General features: G+C 49.2%; 1 pseudogene; it reads left to right on the top strand.

The window, feature by feature from the left end:
- The first annotated feature begins 218 nt into the window (after positions 1–218).
- LOC104665209 lies at positions 219–6,371 on the top strand (annotated as a pseudogene).
- Positions 6,372–9,666: the final 3,295 nt, after the last annotated feature.

Here is a 9,666-nt window from a genome sequence, read left to right as displayed (position 1 = left end):
CTCCTGCAAACACAGATATTCTGACTCCTCCTTTTTTACACAGAATTTTTTCTTTTTTACATAGCATTCTTCTGCACCTTCCTTCTTCCACATGGAGGTTTTTCCATATTTGTACATCAGGAGCTTTCTCTTTCTTTGTTACCACATTAAATTCCATGGGGTAGATGTACCATAATTTAACTGGGTCCTTATTGAAAGACAATTGAGCTGTCTCCTAGACAAAGCCTTGTGCACCTTCCTTAACAGAGGGTCTAACCAAGCAGGCAGGATGGGGTTATAAATTAGGTGGGGAGGTGGGAGAGACTCCACCTTCCCAGGTGGGCTGAGAACAGAGGTAAGGCCCTGCAGCAGGACAGAGGGAAAGTGGGGATGAGAGATGGGAGGCAAGATAGCACCTCCGCATCTCCTGGGAGGCTGGGCTCTCTGCTGTCTTTGCCTCCACTGACCAACCACTATCTGTTCTTGCTCAGCCCCCTCCTCCATTTGCCACTGACCTGTTGGCCTCCCCCAACTTCTGAGCCTGCTTCTGCCTGGGTAATTTCCCAAGACCCAGGAGGGGTGAGTGGTGAGGTGCGATTGCCCCCATCCCCTTGCCTCCCACAGCATCTGCTCTGGGACCATGAACAATAGCTGACAGCTCCATGGCCTTTGCTGTCCCCATCTCAGCTTCCCTGGGCATCTAAACCTCAGCTGCCCTGGGGTAAGAGGACGGGCTGAGGAAGCAGAAGCCTGAGGCTGTCTAGAGTCTCACTCCTGCATCAGCAGGCCACCACCTGTGGTTCCTCCTTGTGCAAATTTGAGAGGAATTGCATAAAACACTGGAGAAATCCAAGAGGGGAAGTCCATAAGGGCGGTGGCTCCCTAAGTGATCACAGAGCAAGCTGGTGCCAGAGCCTGGACCTAGAGTGCTGTTGGTGGGAAGCAGGAGGAGGGTCCTGCCTCCAGGTCAGGGAAGGGCTCCCTCTCACCTCTACACATCCTGCATTTCTTGGCTCAGCTGCCCTGTGGTGGATGCAGGGTGGGGAGGGCAGAGATCTGGGCTTGGGAGGGAGACAGTACAGACTCTCGTGGCTGCTGCCCCTCCCTCAGGCCTTGTCCACCTCTGACTGTGGCTTTCTGGCAGGAATAGATGGACATGGCCTGGCAGATGATGCAGCTGCTGTTTCTGGCTTTGGTGACCACTGTGGGGAGTGCCCAGCCCAGGAATGCGCGGGCCAGGATGGACCTGCTCAACGTCTGCATGAACGCCAAGCAACACAAGGCACAGCCCAGTCCCGAGGACGAGCTGTATGGCCAGGAGGATAAAGTGGGGTCTGCGGCAGGGGAGACAGCTGCCTTTGACAGAGAAAAGTTAATGGGGTGGAGAGGTCAGCTGTGGAAGGTGATGAAGACAGGAAGATGGCTGCTGTGATCCTGGAGGGCCTCCCCTGGGAGGTCACCAAATCTACAGTAATGAAGGAACCACATACCTAACACTTACTGTGAGCCTATGAGCCATGTGCTTTCACTCAGGCCATGTCAGTGAATATGCCCAAAGGGCAGGGTGGGTGCACTGTGGTCTGTACTTATGCAAATGAGGAAATAGGCCTACAGAGGGTGCAGGTACAACTGGAAACTGAGGAGAGGGATTGGCCATACTTTTCCCAGCCTTAATTATGTGCCAGCCCACAGAGCTCAGTGGCACAGTAGAAGAGGAACTGGGCCATCATGGTCATGGTGCAGCCTATATGTACAAACAGGCCAGGTTTCCACCCCCATTAGGTACTGAAGAGACAGCAACCAATCCGATATGCTGGGGAGACTTCCCAGTCAAGAGGCCATTGGCCTTGGCCTGGGAAGATGAGTAAGAGTTTTCCAGAAGGAAAAAGCAGGGAAGGGCAGCCTGGCAGAGGACAGCATGCACACAGGTCAGAGGGTGATGGCACAAGCAATGGCGGGTCCAGTGTGGCCACAACCAGCAGTGCCACTGCCCACAAGGAAGGGGAGGGGAGGCCAGGACCCCCATGCCACAGGTAAGGCCACTGAGGCAGCTCCGGGAGTATGAGCTCCAGTTTGAATTTCAAGCTCAGGAGAGTGCCTGTATTTCATTCCTCTGGTCTCCTGGTCTGCTCTCTAGAAGGGTTCACATTCCCAGAGGGCTGGGGTATGTGCCCAGGGAGACACTGTGGTATGGACAGGCTCCGAGGGCTAAAGCAAAGAGAGGACAGCCTGGAAGCCGCATGACATCTGAGTCGTTCCCAACATTCCATTTGCTTATTTTTAAATCGGAGTAAAATTTAAAATAAATAAATAAATAAAAGAAGTTCTCCATTTGAGCCGTTTTTAACTGTATGGTTCAGTGGTATTAAGTATGCTCATGTGGTTGTGCAACCATCACCACCATCCATCTTCTGACCTCTTTCATCCACCAAAACTGAAACGGAAACTCTGTGCCCACCACTTCATTTGCTTTTCAGAACCTTCTAGAGCATCTACTCTTTGCCAAGAAATGTTGCAGATGTAGACTTTGAGAGATACAGATGATTATCATGCTCAGGGCCATGAACTATATAAGAGTGATATTTGTTGAGCCACTTCTATAACCAGGGAGTACTTTTCATTATATTCAGTAACTCCTTTCAGAGGCAGAAACCCCTGACCCTGACTGGCAAAACCCATGTCTGCCAATCCCCAAGACCCATGATGTGCAAGGGTCTTGCGGGAAGACCAAGAGTTGGGACATCCAAGGAAAAGCAAGTGTGAAGTCAGGCCGGCACTGGGTGTCGGCCAGGGTGTGGGAGATGGGTAGATCTGGCTCGACTCCCATGGATTTCCCTGTTGTTTCTCCTGGGTGCTCAGACCTGTCATGACTCTCCCATCACTTGACCCTAGGTGCGAGGGCTCATCCCAGAAATTTTATGCAATTGACTCATGATTTCTCAGGTTTTCTGAGTCCTGGCCTAGAGTGATTTCCAAAGAGAAACCTCCACCATTTCTGCTTGTCTTGCCTGCCTCGTATTTACCTTTCTAGGATGGCCTTTCCCACATTTAGTCAAGTCCGGATGCAGGCTACAGCTCCTCTGTTCACCCACGACTCTCAGGATCTATTTGGAGTCTCCTTGCCCGGATTTCCAGACCCTGGGAAAACCAGACCGGCTCCTTGACCTCCACCCTCCCGCACAACCTGGGCCAGGTTCCTCTCCTCCCTGTCCTGAGTTAAATCTTAACCCTACTGTATACCACAGGTGTAGCTTACTGAAACGTAAAAATGGGGGTAAGGATCCATACTGGGTTGTTAAAAGGATAAAGTGCAAAAGCCTTGGGGACTTTGCACCTACCGTGTTCTATGCCCGAGTGTTCTTTGTCTTCCCTGTACACACAGCCCACCCACCCACTAAAACCATACCCTCCGTGAGGGTAGAGATGTTACTTGCTTTGTTCACTGGGATGTTCCTAGGACCTAGCACAGTGCCTGATGTCTAATAAGCACTCAGTTAATATTGGCTGGATGCAAAATGGATAATATAAATAAGCTGAATAACATGAAATAACTTTTTCAACCATTAAGAACTGTACAAACAATAATTACTCTCCCAGAGAGTGGCTCCCCTCCATTATGCTCCGTTAAAAGCCAATATTGGCCAGGCATGATGGCTTACATCTGTAATCTTAGCACTTTGGGAAGCTGAGATGAGAGGATTGCTTGAGCCCAGGAGTTTGAGACTAGCCTGGGAACCATAGTGAGACCCTATCTCTCTTTTTTTTAAAATTATTATACTTTAAGTTCTGGGGTACATGTGCACAATGTGCAGGTTTGTTACATATGTGTACATGTGCCATATTGGTGTGCTGCACCCATTAACTTGTCATTTACATTAGGTATATCTCCTAATGCTGTCCCTCCCCCAGCCCCGCACCCCACCACAGGCCTCAGTGTGTGATGTTTCCCGCCCTGTGTCCGAGTGTTCTCATTGCTCAATTCCCATCTATGAGTGAGAACATGCGGTGTTTGGTTTTCTGTCCTTGCGATAGTTTGCTCAGAATGATGTTTTCCAGCTTCATCCACGTCCCTACAAAGGACATGAACTCATCCTTTTTTATGGCTGCATATGATTCCATGGTGTATATGTGCCACATTTTCCTAGTCTATCAATGATGGACATTTGGGTTGGTTCCAAGTCTTTGCTATTGTGAATAGTGCCGCAAAACATACGTGTGCATGTGTCTTTATAGCAGCATGATTTGTAATCCTTTGGGTATATACCCAGAAATGGGATGGCTGGGTCAAATGATATCTCTAGTTCTAGATCCTTGAGGAATCACCACACTGTCTTCCACAATGTCTGAACTAGTTTACAGTCCCACCAACAGTGTAAAAGTGTTCCTATTTCTCCACATCCTCTCCAGCACCTGTTGTTTCCTGACTTTTTAATGATTGCCATTCTAACTGGTGTGAGATGGTATCTCATTGTGGTTTTGATTTGCATTTATCTGATGGCCAGTGATGATGAGCATTTTTTCATGTGTCTGTTGGCTGCATAAATGTCTTCTTTTGAGAAGTGTCTGTTCATATCCTTTGCCCACTTTTTGAAGGGGTTGTTTGATCTTTTTCTTGTAAATTTGTTTAAGTTCTTTGTAGATTCTGGATATTAGCCTTTTGTCAGATGAGTAGATTGCACAAATTTTCTCCCATTCTCTAGGTTGCCTTTTCACTCTGATGGTAGTTTCTTTTGCTGTGCAGAAGCTCTTTAGTTTAGTTAGATCCTATTTGTCTCTACAAAAATATTTTAAAAACAGTCAGGTGTGGTGGCATGGGCCTGAATCCCAGCTACTCGGAAGGCTGCGGTGGGAGGTTTGCTTGAGCACAGGATGTTGAGGCTACAGTGAGCTATAATCGCACCACAGCACTCCAGCATGTGCAACAGAGAGAGACCTGTCTCAAATAAATAAATAAATAAATAAATAAATAAATAAATAAATGGGGGAAAAATGCACCAATATTGTAATTGCCTCTGTCCCCAGGTGGGGGCTCCTCAAGGGCCCTCCCCAGGAAGTATTTCTCTGACCTACCTGGGGCAGAGGAGCCAGAATATGGAGGAGATGGCTGTGGTGGGGAGGGACTTAGTCCTGTGTCTTCCCCACCCAGTGCAGTCCCTAGAAGAATGCCTGCTGCATGGCCAACACCAGCCAGGAGCTGCACAAGTACACCTCCCGCCTCTACAACTTTAACTGGGACCACTGTGGTAAGATGGAGCCTGCCTGCAAGCGCCACTTTATCCAGGACACCTGTCTCTATGAGTGCTCACCCAACCTGGGGCCCTGGATCCGGCAGGTATGACTGCCATTCCCACAAACGTGAACTTCATAGCTGGGTGCAGTGGCTTATGCCTGTAATCCCAGCACTTTGGGAGGCCGAGACAGGTGGATTACCTGAGGTCAGGAGTTTGAGACCAGCCTAGCCAACATGACAAAACCCTGTCTCTACTAGAATACAAAAATTAGCCGGGTGTGGCGGTGGGTGCCTGTAATCCCAGCTACTCGGGAGGCTGACGCAGGAGAATTGCTTGAACCTGGGAGGTGGAGGTTGTAGTGAACTGAGATCGTGCCACTGCACTCCAGCCTGGGCAGCAGAGCGAGACTCTGTCTCAGAAATAAAACAAACAAACAAACAAACAAAAACAAAACATTAACCTCAGCAGAGGGCAGAGCCTGCCAGCCACTTGCGGGGAGGGCTTGGTCCAGGAATTCAGGTCTGAGGGTAGTGGACGCCCTGCCCCCTCCCACAGCTCTGTCCCCTTCGAGGATAAAGCTGCTGAGATACGTGGCTGACAGGAGCGTTCCGTCTCCTCCCCACTCAGGTCAACCAGAGCTGGTGCAAAGAGCGCATCCTGAATGTGCCCCTGTGCAAAGAGGACTGTGAGCACTGGTGGGAGGACTGTCGCACCTCCTACACCTGCAAAAGCAACTGGCACAAAGGCTGGAATTGGACCTCAGGTGAGGGCTGGGAGGAGATGAGATGAGGAGTGGGAGTGGGGCTTTAGGGTTGGGAGGGGTGCAGTCTGGCCCAGAAGCTCAGGGTCTTATGTTCTCCTCCCTCAGGGATTAATGAGTGTCCGGCCGGGGCCCTCTGCCGCACCTTTGAGTCCTACTTCCCCACTCCAGCCGCCCTTTGTGAAGGCCTCTGGGGCCACTCCTTCAAGGTCAGTAACTACAGTGGAGGGAGCGGCCGCTGCATCCAGATGTGGTTTGACTCAGCCCAGGGCAACGCCAATGAGGAGGTGGCCAAGTTCTATGCTGTGACCATGAATGCTGGGGCCTCGTCCCATGGGGGATTATTGGTTCCTGATCCGAGAAGGGTCCTCTGGGGTACTTCCGACAATCTATTCTACTAGACAAATCCACATGGGTCTTGTGTCTTGTAATCTGGGGACGAGTGGGTTGGAGGGACACATTGCTTCATCTTTCCTCCTGATAGGCCCCGAATCAGGCTGGAACTGGCTTGATGTTCACTGGGAAGTAGGGTGTGGAGGTTGAGCCAGAATCTAAGTATCCATCCCTTAGTCTGGTTCTCCTGAGACCCTCCCCCTCACACCAAGCTCATTACCCCCACACTACACATGGACAAGGGCACAGGTGGAGGGGAGATGGGCAGAAACAGGAGATGAGGTATTGGCTTCAGGTGGGGAAGATAGTTTATTTCTGCTTCCCTGACTAGATGTGGGCTAGGAGGAGATACTGGTTGGAGAGGAGGGTCTCATTGATAAACACCTGCCTTGTTTTTATTTGTTTGAGACTGGAGTCTTGCTATGTTGCCCAGGTTGCTCTTGAACTTCTGGGTCCAAGTGATCTTCATTCCTTGGCCTCCCAATATGCTGGGATTATTGGGATAGGTCACTGTGCCTGACCTACTTTTTTTTTTTTTTTTTTTTTGAGACTGAGTCTTGCTCTGTCGCTCAGGCTAGAGTGCAGTGGCACGATCTTGGCTCACTGCAGCCTCTGCCTCCCATGTTCCAGCGATTCTCCTGCCTCAGCCTCCTGTGTAGCTGGAACTACAGGCGCAGGCCACCAGGCCTGGCTAATTTTGTATTTTTAGTAGAGACGGGGTTTCACCATGTTGGCCAGGCAGGTCTCGAACTCCTGACCTCAGGTGTTCCTCCTGCCTTGGCTTCCAAAAGTGCTGGGATTACAGGCATGAGCCACTGAGCCTGGACCTACTTTTTAATAAATGACAAGTAATGCTGCAATTAACAATCTTGTACCGACTGTTACAAGATTGTAACACTGGGCACTGTGAGCTCAGTGGCTCACGACTGTAATCCCAGCACTTCGGGAGGTCAAAGCAGATGAATCATCTGAGGTCAGGAATTCAAGACCAGCCTGGCCAACATGGTGAAACCCCATCTCTACTAAAAATACAAAAATTAGCCAGGTGTGATGGCACATGCCTGTAATCCCAGCTACTCAGGAGGCTGAGGCAGAAGAATCACTTGAACACGGGAGGCAGAGGTTGCAGTCAGCTGGGATCATACCACTGCACTCCGGCCTGGGCTACAAGAGTGAAACTCCATCTCAAAACACACAAACAAAAATCTTGGACCTAGTGGAATGCTATACTTGAATTCCAGAAAGGGCTATTGGGTCAAGAATATGTATAATTTTGATAGTTACAACTTTATGGAGATTTTATCAATGTGACTCTGCCACCAGCAAAGCATGAGAGTGCCTGTTTCTCCGCTGGGTGTGATGGCTCACACCTGTGATCCAGCACTTTGAGATGCTGTGGCAGGAGAATCTCTTGACCCCAGGAGTTCAAGATCAGCCTGGGCAACATCGTGAAACCCCATCTCTACAAAAAACTAAAACAATCAGCTGGGCATGGTGGTGTGTGCCTGTAGTCCCAACTACCGGGGAAGCTGAGGTGAGAGAATCACTTGAGCCCTGAGAGGTTGAGGCCACAACGAGCCACAATTGTGCCACTGCACTCCAGCTTGGGCGACAGAGTGAGACCTTGTCTCAGAAAACAAAAAACAAAACAAAACAAAAAACAGAGAGAGAGAGAGTGCCTGTTTCTCCACAACCTTGTCAACACACTATGCCATCAAACTTTGGTTTTCTGCTTATCTTACAGGTGGGGAAAAGAGCATCTCAGTGCAGTTTTCATCTGCCATTGTTCTGTGATCTTTCCATGTTGACCTATTGAGATCTTAAATTACTGGGTAATAATCCATTCTGTGTGTACATCACATTGACTTCAGTCTCCTACTGATGGGCATTGGAAGGAATGGGGTTCTTTTATGATCTTGACATTGCTGAAAGCCACAGGCCAGTCACTTGGTAGAATACTCCTCCATTTGGGTTTGTCTGTTTCCTCATGATTCATTGAGGTTATGCATTTTGGGCACGAATACCCTACATGGTTATTCCGTGCATCGTAACAGGAGGCATGTGGTGTGGGGTTTGCCCATTCCTGCTGAGGTTAACTTTGATCTTTTGGTTGAGATTGTGTCTGCCAGGTTTCTCCACTACACTTTCCCCTTTTGAAGTAATAAATAGTTGTAGGAAGAGACTAGGGACTGTAGATACTCTATTCATCACCACACTTCCACCTACATGTTCCACTGTCTGATGGACCTATTTTTAAAAAGTAAAAACAAAACCGAACCATGTCTTACTACATGACAGCTCTTTCACCAACCCTTCAATGCTTTCCAGTGGTATCAACTGTAAAAACTAAACTTCTTCAAATTAGCACAGGCTATGCCCCTCCTCTGAGTCCTCAAGCCAAATCTTCCCCACGCCACCCCATAAATGAGCTCCAGTCACACTTCTCATGTTGTGGGTCTTTGCTCCAGCAACTCCTCTGCGTTCCTGAAATGTTTTTCATTAATCCTCTGCAGGCTGACCGGTTGTGGCCACTTAGATGGTAACCTACAATTCCCCCCTAAAATGAGTTCTGAGCACTCAAACTCAAGAAGCCACCCAGCTGATTTCTCATCACACTATTCCGTGCCCTTGTGTGGACTTTTGTCTACCGTGTTTGTTGTCCGCCTTTCTCCTAACAAAACATACTCTCCCCAAAGCAGGGCTGTGTCTGTGTCATTTTAAGCTACATCCCCAGGGTCTGGGTCAGTACCTGGCACCAAGAATGTGCTCAGTAAGTTAAGGAATCGCTGTATCCATTCTGTCAGTCAACAAGTCCTTCTGAGCATCCTGTCACTGGCCCATGCTGGTCTCAGCTGACAGGAAGGGAATTGAATTCCTTGCAAGGTCTGGTGGGGACAGACAGTTCTGAGTACCAGTGACTCTTAGAACAAGGAGATGAGGCTTTCACAGAGGGAAGCACAGAGTGTGGTGTTGTTCTGCTGAAGCCCAAAGAGGTCAGGGAAGGCTTCCAAGGGAATAATGTTTGCCAAGCACAAAACAGCACGGGGAATGGCATTCCATGGACAGGTCTCAGCAAGTGCAACGGCTTAGAGGTAATAGAAGTGCAAGCAGAATTCCAGGGTGGCTGAGATAGAAGTTATGAGGGGAGTGGGCAGCAGTTAAGGCCAAAGAAGAAACACTGGATCTGCATTCCTTAGGACGGTGCCCTGTGGGCCCCTCGCAGAGCTTCTCTCCTGCAACTGCTAGGTACAAGAAGTCAGGCTTAGAATCAGACTGAGATCAGTAGTTTCTGCAGCTGGGAAG

This window comes from Rhinopithecus roxellana, chromosome 15, assembly GCF_007565055.1.
Source record: "Rhinopithecus roxellana isolate Shanxi Qingling chromosome 15, ASM756505v1, whole genome shotgun sequence".
Classification (NCBI taxonomy): Eukaryota; Metazoa; Chordata; class Mammalia; order Primates; family Cercopithecidae; genus Rhinopithecus; species Rhinopithecus roxellana.
This window is presented reverse-complemented; position numbering and strand designations above follow the sequence as displayed.